The sequence below is a fragment of the Ursus maritimus genome, unplaced genomic scaffold, assembly GCF_017311325.1.
Source record: "Ursus maritimus isolate PB19 unplaced genomic scaffold, ASM1731132v1 scaffold_8, whole genome shotgun sequence".
In the NCBI taxonomy this organism is placed as follows: domain Eukaryota; kingdom Metazoa; phylum Chordata; class Mammalia; order Carnivora; family Ursidae; genus Ursus; species Ursus maritimus.
In genome coordinates, this window is record NW_024426996.1 from 38680066 (window position 1) to 38690795 (window position 10730).

The 10730-nt window shown below is 41.0% G+C and overlaps 1 long non-coding RNA gene across 1 annotated transcript in view; it reads right to left on the bottom strand.

The window, feature by feature from the left end:
* The window catches only part of LOC103672755, a 3086-nt gene extending 1759 nt beyond the window's left edge, over positions 1–1327 (bottom strand). Inside the window, exon 1 of the long non-coding RNA XR_571242.1 lies at positions 308–1327. This is a non-coding gene — a long non-coding RNA (uncharacterized LOC103672755). The remainder of the gene's footprint in view (positions 1–307) is intronic.
* Between the last annotated feature and the right edge of the window lie 9403 nt (positions 1328–10730).

Consider the following 10730-nt stretch of genomic DNA (forward strand, 5'->3'; position numbering starts at 1 on the left):
CAATACCACAGACAAAAAAGATGCCCCATGCCTAGACAGTCGAGGACTTCTGCTAGGATCTGTGTTAATTTACTCCCTATTCTCCCAGCCTAATGCAGCCCAGGATCACTGCTCCACAGTGGATTTAACTAGAAGAAAGTTGTTACTGTGTTGGTTTCTGAGCTTTAGTCAGCTTAATGATACTTCTTAATCCAGTATTCTAAGTACGAAGACCTCCCTTGAATCAGTAATCACTTACACGATGGCAGCATGCAGGAATAAGTAAAGAGGGAAAATGAATGGCAGAGTGTCAGGAGAGCCCGCTTACTTTTCCACAGAACAGAGCTGGTTTCAAGTGGCTAGAAAACAACTAAGCATGTTTGTGCTAGATCATTTCCAAGTTCTGCAGCTGTGTGGCGGTCAGCATGTCACCTCTTCTGTGTTGATGACACCTAAAGGCAGTAAAATACATGCCATCAAAGGTTTTTGACTCCTATGTCACATTAAACTCGGTTGTTTTTTTTTAAGTTATACCTTATCTCTCCTTTTCCCCTCCTTGAAACAGCAGCATTTTCCTCTAAGTTACTGAAACAAAGTTCAACACATTTTGTATTTTTAATCACCATAAATGGCAATTAGAACTTTACTGTCTAGTTCCCCAGGGTCTAAATTTGCTTATGTTCCTTGCAACGCTCACTTCCCATGACAACCAAGGAGAAGTGGAGCACAGATGCAATCCCGTGTGCTTGTGTTTCTTGATCGTTCAGACACTTCTTACAAAATGGAGACCAAGGCCAGTTTCCTGCAGATGACTAACCTGGGGCTCCCGCTGTGCCAGCCTAGGCAGAGCTGTAATTGCTTCACTCAGTCGGCACCCAGCGCTCAAGCTGAGGCGAGCTCTTTCGTAGACAGCCTCTGATCATTTATCCTGGCTTCCCTCCCACTTGGCTCTGTCTTGTGGAGCAATAGAATCATTTCCATTCTTTCTCAGACTGTTCCATTTTCTCTTGGCTGCGTTCCTCCTCCCAGGGGGATTGTTTTCTCAACTGTCAAAGAGTAATGCTTAAACATTAAAAACAAGGCCTCACACTCATGTGAATCGAATAGAGAGCACCTCTGCCTGCTCGTAATGTCTCTGTGTCTTTAACACCATATAGGAATGATGCTTCATTTTTCCCTTCATGTCAAAGAGCATTGTTATTCTCTCATTTAGTACAAGAGTTTCATGATCTGAATATTCCTAAGTCTGTCTAGAGCATCCTCAAAATACCTATGGCTTTGGGGCGCCTGGGTGGCATAGCGGTTAAGCATCTGCCTTTGGCTCAGGGCGTGATCCCGGCGTTATGGGATCAAGCCCCACATCAGGCTCCTCCACTATGAGCCTGCTTCTTCCTCTCCCACTCCCCCTGCTTGTGTTCCCTCTCTCGCTGGCTGTCTGTCAAATAAATAAATAAAATCTTAAAAAAAAAAACAAAACCTATGGCTTGGACCCCCAGGTTCCTGTTTTTCAAAAGCTTCCTTTTCTCTCCCAAATAATTCTCAGAATTTACCTTGTAGGGGCGCCTGGGTGGCTCAGTTGGTTAAGCATCTGCCTTCAGCTCAGGTCATGATCCCAGGGTCCTAGGATCAAGCCCCACATCGGAGCCTGCTTCTCCCTCTCCCTGCCACTCTGTCTGTTGTACTCTCTCCCTCTCTCTCTCCCAAATAAATAAATAAAATCTTTAAAAAAAAAAAAAAAAGAATTTACCTTGTAGGTAAATCAACCTAGTGGAAGAATTTCTTTGTCTTAATATTCTCACTGGTAGATGCAAGAGATATGATGCTTAGTAGAAGACATTATCAGTACTTTTAGCCAGTAGCTATGGGTAAATCTGAAAAGCCAGGCCACAAAAAAAAAAAAAAAAAAAAAAAAAGAGAGGGACACATGTGCTGGAGAACATGTAATCAGGTGATGTGGGAAGTGAAAGACAGAAAGAAGAAAGAAGGGAAAGTAGAAAGATCCTTTCTAACTTTACAGTAAGTCCCTGGAAAATAGCAGTCATTCAATGCATAATTGAATGAATTAGGAGGATGAGGGGATTTTCTTGTTTGATTGGTTGGGTTTTGCCTTCCCTGGAAAACAGCAGCAGAGCAGACTTAAATTTGCTTAGTAGAGGGGCACCTGAGTGGCTCAGTCGGTTAAGCATCTGACTCTTGATTTCGGCTCAGGTCACGATCTCAGGGTTGTGAGATCAAGCACCGCATTGGGCTTTGCACTGGGTGGGTGTGGAGCCTGCTTAAGATTCTCTCTCTCTCTCTGCCCCTACCCTCCAACAGGGCATGCGTGCACACACGCATATGCACTCTCTTAAAAAAAAAATTTTTTTTTTTGCTTAGTAGCATTTGCATTCTTCTAGGGTTTCTTCCTTCCCTGCATAAGGACCCCACCTCCTGGTAGTTGTATTTCACACTATTCGTGGTTGCTATGATCATATGATAGCCCATACATCTTTTTATTCCTTTACATTATAATAATAGTAGCTATCCCTTACATAGTATATACAATGAGCCAGGCACTGTTTTAAGTGTTTTACATATATTAGCTGAATCCCTACAGCAAACTCCATGCGGGAGATACTGTTATTACCTGCATTTACAGATGGGGAAACTGAGGCACGAATAACTTGCCCAGGGGCACACAACTAATAAACAATGGACCTGTGATTCAAACAAACTCCAGGTTCAGCACCCATGTGGGTTTAATTATACAGGGAAACTGACTTTTTTCCCTCTCACTGTACAGTTCTATGGATTTCAATATATGTATGTTTGCGTAATGACCACCATAATCAGGATACAGAACAATCCCATCTGATAGCACCCAAGCTTCTAACCACTACACAATACTTCCTCTATTTTGGGAATGCATCACAAGTCTAAAGGAGAGAACTTTTCAACTTCAGGGGGTAAATGTTATCTCAGGCCACTTTGAAGACCTTTAAAGGTAATGACACAATTTCCATGGGAAGTCTGTAACTGCCACGTTAATTCTTTCTAGCTTCCTTTGAATCCTACTATACACAATTCTACTGTGAGAAGAGTATTTCTCAGGGCTAGGACAGAGTATGGGTGTGATGTGCTATTCTCTTGCTGTCTTACTTCAGCAATGCTGAACAAACGTCAAGTGTCCCAGTGTGATTTCCTTCTCTCTTACCATCTCAGATAGCTTTAAATCAACTGCGCTTTCATGGCTGGCTGGGAATCTTTTCACAGTGCTAGTGAGCTTTGCCAAGTACCACGGACAGATCACAGCATGAGTGGAGATCCTGACCCACAGTTCTGATTAAGAAAATAGTAAATTAAATACACAGGAAATCTGGAATGCAAACATCCAAAGAATTATACCACTAAACCAGCACAGAAAAGAAACTGATTTTTAGTCCTGACTCTACTAGTGACATAGAATTAGGACTGTACTAGAACAGAAGAACTCTATTCACAAATCAAATAGCTTCAAATACCAAATTGATTTGGTCCTGAACTTGTTTAAGTGGACTAGTCTTTTCTACTTGTATAGCATTCATCCTATTCCTGTTCATTTTTAGATCTTACTTTCACTAAAGGGAATCCTGGTTGCCTAACTAAAAACTTTCTATTACCTCCAGTTTTTCTCAGCATTTAACATCAGGCTTAAAAAAGTTTATTTTTGTTTTTGTTTTCCTGTCTTTGACTTTAAACTCCGTGGTTACTCAACAGGAAGTAAAATTAGAGAAACGGGGACTACTTTTCTCTAAAATGCCAGATAAAGGATGTATTTTGCTGAAATACTAGCTTAAAACGATGTTTTTTTCACTGAACAAATAGAGCTATTATGTAAAGCTAATTCTGAGAAATGTGAAAATTTTCAGCATGGGAACTTGGATGAGACTGTTCAACAGAGAAAAACGATGCCTTATGGTCCCATTTACCCACTCACTCACTTCTAGGGAGTTGCTCATTTGTTAATTAGAAATGCTTTTTTATTAACTAGATTGAGGGCTTTATTAGGTTTGTATCCTTATCTATCGCTGGGTAACAAACTAAGTGACAAACCAAAACTAAGTGACTTTACACAAGCATTTATTTGCTCCCATTCCTTAGTCTGGCAGTTTAATCTGGGCTCAGCTCAGTGACTCTTCTGCTCTGTAGGGACATCACTTGCAGAGCTCACTCTACATCAGGAGCTCCAGCTGTCATAGCTGTAATAGCTAGGAAACCTGGGCCTTTTTCCAGCAGTCACTCTTTGTACTGGGTCTCACCCTCAAGCTTATTTACAAGCTTTGTTCAGAAAAAGCACTGAGAGAATCGGCAAGGCTTCCAGGTGCTGAAGCTCAGAAGCCACACGTCACTCTGCGGCATTCTATGGTCAAAGCAAGTCACAATGGCAGCACACAATCAAGCTGATTGGAAGGGCTACAATGAATCTGTGCAACAGATTTTATCCACAAGCCTCTGGCATGTTGATCACCTTGAGGAAAATGCAGTGTAACATGCCATCTATTCTAACAACCTTATGAAGAGAATCCATTGTAAATCTGCAAAATAAGAAATTTGGTGCTAGTTTAAATTTAGCTACGTCAAGTACATATAGCAGCTATGTGAGGGAGGAGCAGAGGGAGGAAAATGCTATGGAATGTTGATACCATCACAAATCTTTTAGGAATATTGGGGTTAAGATTTTATTTGTGAAGAGAGAGAGAGAGCACAAGCAGGGGGAGAGTAGAGGGAGAAGCAGAGTCCCCATTGACCAAGGAGCCCAATGCGGGACTTGACCCAGGACTCCGGGATCGTGACCCGAGCCGAAGGCACTTAATCGACTGAGCCACCTAGGCATCCCCCCCACTTTTTAGATTTTATTTATTTGAGAGAGTGAGAGAGTACAAGCAGGGGTAACGGCAGAAGGAGAAAGGGAGGGAGAAGCAGGCTTCCCCGCGAGCAGGGAGCCTGACACGGGTCTTGATCCCAGGACCGCAAGATCACGACCCGAGACGAAGGCAGATCCCCAACCGACTAAGCCACCTAGGTGCCCCAGGAATATTGTTTTTAACTGTGCATGTATTACTTACATAAACTTAAAGTGACAAGAAATCCACTCAGATTCAAATCTAGCCTATCTCCAGCTTTCAGGAAGTCAGCTATTTACAAAGTCTCTATGGTGGGGAATGTAATGAGAACACAGAAATGAAGGACCTTTATATCTCAAAAGAGTATCCTATTGCTCTCCAGAAGGAAAAAAGGTTTGAGGCAGAATCCAAGCTGAGGATCCTGAGGCCTTAGAAGCCAGTCTTCGGTGTTTCACTAGAACTGTACACTGGGATATCTAGAAATTTGATAAAGTATTAGCTTAATTTCTATCCCACTAGAGCTCCCCGCCCCCCCACAGGAGCCCGTGAGGTAGTGTTACTGCCAGGGCAGATTTGGGGCATTTCTAGCTCCCTGGCTTCAATCTCATCAAGGAACAGTAAAATCTCTCACTTAAAAGCTCTAAGCAGATGTGCAAAAGACAAAAAAGACACTTCTTCTAAATATCCAATATTCTCCAAGAGGAAAACGACTACACCGACTACTGTCTCAACCTTGGAGTGTGGTAGAAATACAATGGGATTATGTTCAATAAAAAGCAGCACAGGTTAAAAATGGTGGACACCCCAAAAGAAACAATTTGAACTATCCCCACCAGTTAACATGAAAACTACCACCAAAGTGAAAAAATTAGGTAAAAAGTTGTAGCATGAAAGATTTTTAAAGCTGTATTGTATATTTACAGAATTGTAAAGTTTGAGGAGGGCACTTCATTGACATTTACTCAGTAATCAAATGTTCTGGCAGGACTGGGGATCTGGGGATCTGGGTTTATGCAAAGGTCTCAGGGCATATCATCTACAATTTTTCAGGCCCTACTGGAAAGCACATTTCCCACGTATGTGAGCACAGCCCAGGGAGTCTCGAGGGTCCTTTCCTCTGGAGTTCACAGACTTGAAACTAAGGCCCTGAAGTGTGCCTGCACCCTCTGCCGTCACCTGCATGGGGTGGATTGACCTGGGCCTGCTTGCCTGTAAGCCACCTGATGAGCAGACACAGTCCAGCCAGTGTTAGTGCAGAATTTAGCAGTTTGTATTTATGTATGTGCAAGCTCACGCTGAAGAACACTAAAAAGGCACAAGATGAAGAAAGAAATGCCTATTACTATTACTGCTCTCAGCGTTATGTAACTGCTGACTGGCCAACACTAAATGAAACATGGGAGGACAGCACAAATAGAAGCTCACATTGTTATAAAAAAAAAAAGTTTAAAAAATACCTGGTGTCCAGCGGGCACCAAGAGTATAGGTAGAAACCCGTCAGGGACATCTGTTGCTCTCCTTCCTTTATGCCGTGCAGAGTGGATAGCTTATTACTGTACGTCTCCACCACTCCCAATCAATTCTGGGAGACTGGGAGACATGCACCCACTGCCAAGTATCTGCAACTTATGATACTCTAATCAATGGATCAGATGGGACAAATACCAAGGCCTGTAATACAGCAGGCTTACAGGGCCCAAGAGCCAAGGGCATTTTCAAATAAATCCAGCTCTCAACTTTAAATGACATACTCTTACACTTTCCAACAGCTACCCACAGGGGCACCTGGGTGGCTCAGTAAAGCATCCAGCTCTTGGGTTTCAGCTCAGCAGGTCATGGGATCAAGCCCTGTGTTGGGCTCTGTGCTCAGCTCAGGATCTGCCTGACATTCTTTACCCCTTCCTCTCCCTCCCCCTCTGCTCCTTTTCCAGCTCACACTCATTCTCTAAAGTAAAATCTTTAAAACATATATATAGATAGCTACCCACATAATATAGTGGCTTATCTAAAAATGCCAGCTTAAAGAATAAACTTAATAGGGGCACCTGGGTGGCTCAGTCGTTAAGCGTCTGCCTTTGGCTCAGGGCGTGATCTGAGTCCCGGGATTGAGCCCCATATCAGGCTCCTCCGCTGGGAGCCTGCTTCTTCCTCTCCCACTCCCCCTGCCTGTGTTCCCTCTCTCACTGGCTTTCTCTCCATCAAATAAATAAATAAAATATTTAAAATAAATAAATAAATAAATAATAAACCAATAAATATGCCAGTTTATCTCAGAACCAGTCTTAAGTAGGATTAGGACACAATTCTTTTATCCTAGTTTACTTTTGTTTCAACAAGGTGAAATTAATCTGACTACTGAGGGTAAGCTTCTCACATGGTCTTTAGTAAATATAAACTCATTAGAAGTTCTGATAGAGGGAAGCCTATTTAAAGAGTGCCCTTTTCGGGGCGCCTGGGTGGCACAGCGGTTAAGCGCCTGCCTTCGGCTCAGGGCGTGATCCTGGCGTTGTGGGATCGAGCCCCACGTCAGGCTCCTCTGCTATGAGCCTGCTTCTCCCTCTCCCACTCCCCCTGCTTGTGTTCCCTCTCTCGCTGGCTCTCTATCTCTGTTAAATAAATAAAATAAAATCTTTAAAAAAAAAATAAAAATAAAGAGTGCCCTTTTTATCATGTTACTAGGGCACTGTAAATTGAAAACATTCAGATTAGGCGGATATCCCTTTGATCACTCCTAATTGCTCCTTCTATTTTTATAGCATCCATTTCCCCACATATTCTTCACTTAATCAACAAGGTATGGCAGACCCGCCACTTCCTACTGTGACATCAAGCAATGTCCTTGTCTGTAGGATGCAATGTAGGAGTAACCACCTACTCCTTAGTGATCCTGAGGGGGGGGTTCAGTTAATGTGATATGCTTACAACTGCTTGGTACTTATGCTAATGCGGGATCTCCAAGCCCATGCAGTGTTTCCCAGTGACTTATGAGTTGTCTCACATGGATCATGAGTAAGTCCTACCTACTCTTACATGAAATCAGCCATTTTATTTCTCTCCAACAGCTTCCTTAAATGGAATTTCATACTTCTGTGCACAGGGCACAGAACATCTCACAGAAAAATCATTCTTTCATGCCAGCAAGACTCCTGTTGGGCTCCCCACACAGATCAAATAGACATGGCCGAGCTAGTAATATCTTATGCTCAAATTAAAATTCCTTAATATGCCATTATATGGATAATACATTCACACCAGTAATGTTAGCTGAGTGTGAGGTGCTATTACTTACCTGCATCTATGCTGAATATTAAATGCTGGGAATATTATTCATCATTCTGTTCTTTTAAGCAACACTAAACATTCCAAATATATACATCTTCTGTGTTAAAAAAAAAAAAAGCTTTAACCTAAAACTTGCAAGACTTGATTACTACTAGAAAACCTGTAAGAAGTTCTACCTTAAGAACACAAGCATAAACTAACCTAATTTGTAAGACTGTAAGAAATAACGGGTCCTCTGAACATCACTTCATATGGTTTCCACTCTCAGAATACTTGCAGGTTGTCAACCAATTCTGGCAATAAGAATGTCAGAGAAATGGGCATTAAAGTGATTAAACCATGACACATTCACCCTTTGGAACATTATGCAATAGTTACAAAGAATGAGGAAGTTCCTAAATACTGACAAAGATCCCCAAATTCTGCAAATTGCAAAGTATCAATATTCCCATTTGTCAAAACATCAGAAACCAAACATTTTAATATATATACAGATATGGAGGTAGAGTTAACAGTAAACCATTAAAAATAGTTAAGTCTAGAGAACAAATGAGAGTAAGAGGGTTAACAGGAAGAGAGCTAGTCAAGATGGATTTTACCTTATTTTTTATGAGAATTTAGTTTCATATGCACTATGTGATTTTTAAACAGGACTAGGGCACACACATGAAGAAATAAAAGGGGTGGTATTTCAAAATCAATGTAAGAATTAGGATACTGTTCTTTAAAATTGCCCCTTCTGGTGGCAGAACCTTGACTACTGGTAAATGTCTACCTGTAGTTTACCCCTTAAAACATTCCAGAAAGCTTCCATAATTTTATAGTACTGTTTGACTTAAGCAGAGATAAATTTGATATATCTGAGTTTCAAAGTATTTGGTCATAAGAACGAATCTTTAGGGAATTAAGACTAGTAATTCTCCGGGCGCCTGGGTGGCTCAGTCGTTAAGCGTCTGCCTTCAACTCAGGTCATGATCCCAGCGTTCTGGGATCAAGCCCTGCATCGGGCTCCCTGCTCANNNNGGAAGCCTGCTTCTCCCTCTCCCACTCCCCCTGCTTGTGTTCCCTCTCTCGCTGCCTGTCAAATAAATAAATAAATAAAATCTTAAAAAAAAATAAAGACTAATAAAGTCTCATGAAGGGAGCCAGAAAGGGCGCCCCCCACTGGCTGAATTGGAGTAAGGTGAATGCCAGATAACACAGGAAAGGAGAACTGGGGTCTAACAGGAGGAAAAGCTCTTCCTGACAGAATACCAGCAAATACAGAAGGTATAAATGATTCGAGCAAAAATAATTATATGCTAAAATCACTGGGTTTGTTGAAAGATAGCTTCAATATATCCTCCCACAGAACATTATGAAGGGGAAAAAAACTTTGTAATAGAGAAATCTGGTGGGTAACACCTTAACCAAGTTAAGAGTTAACACCAATAATGGGATCAACTGACATGATGTACGCCATCTGGTGTAATGCACCAGTATTTAATATTCCTGCCAAAATGCATAACCTGAATTGAGGTATGAGGAAAAAGTATTAGAATAATCTAAATCAAGGAACATTCCTTAACAGCTGGCATGAACTCTTCTAACTCTTACCGTTGTGAAGAACAAGCTAGGGAACTGTTCCAAATTAAGAGGAAACTGAAGAGATGAGACAACTAAATGAAATGGGTAATAGGAACAGGGGGATTGTTAAATGTTAGTATTAAGACATTTGGCACAATTTGAACATAGATTGTAATATGAATACTATATCAATCTTAAAAGTCCTAAATTTGATAACCACAGCACGGTTATGCAACAGAATGCCCTTATCCTTAGGAGACACAAACTGAAATATTCAAGAGATAAAGGGGTGTATGCCACTTAATTTCTGGTGGTTCAGCAAATAATACATACGTAACATACAGAAAGCCAATGTGAGTGAATCCAAATGAGGGTACACAAAATGTAAAGTTATCATTGCTGCAATTTCTCTTTAAGTTTGAACCTTTATCAAAATAAAACTTAATAAAGTCTCTTTCTCAAGATTTACTATTTCCTGCTACTTGGGTTGACTCTCATTGCATCCAGAAAAATACCCTCCTCTAGGAACCAAGAGATTAGTGCATTCAGAATTTTAAAATTACAGTAAACTTGCCATCGTAAATTAATTAGCTAAAATCAAGGAGAAACACACAGAAATACGCACTACACACACAACTCTTGGCCTGGAAACTATTTACCCTACTAAGGACCAGATACTATTTTAGCTGCTTAATAAAGCAGTGAACATAAAAGCATTCTGACTCCTAAAATATTAGTTTGATACAAAAGCCCATGTACTACTTTAACATTACAAGCTGTTTCGCAAGATGAGCAGGTGAATTACACAACTTAATCATGCCCAAATAGGGAAGGACTTCATATATTTAAGGATATTTACTTGCTTTGTCCCTTTGAAAGAGGTCACAATAAAACTATATACCAAGCACCAGGCTAAATGCTTAATAAGCATGTAACACTCAAAGCCACTCTATGGATAGGAATTCTGTGTCCCCTTTTATAGATGAAGAAATAGGTTCAATAAAGTTAAAATGGTTTGCCCATTTTATAGTGGTAAGAAAG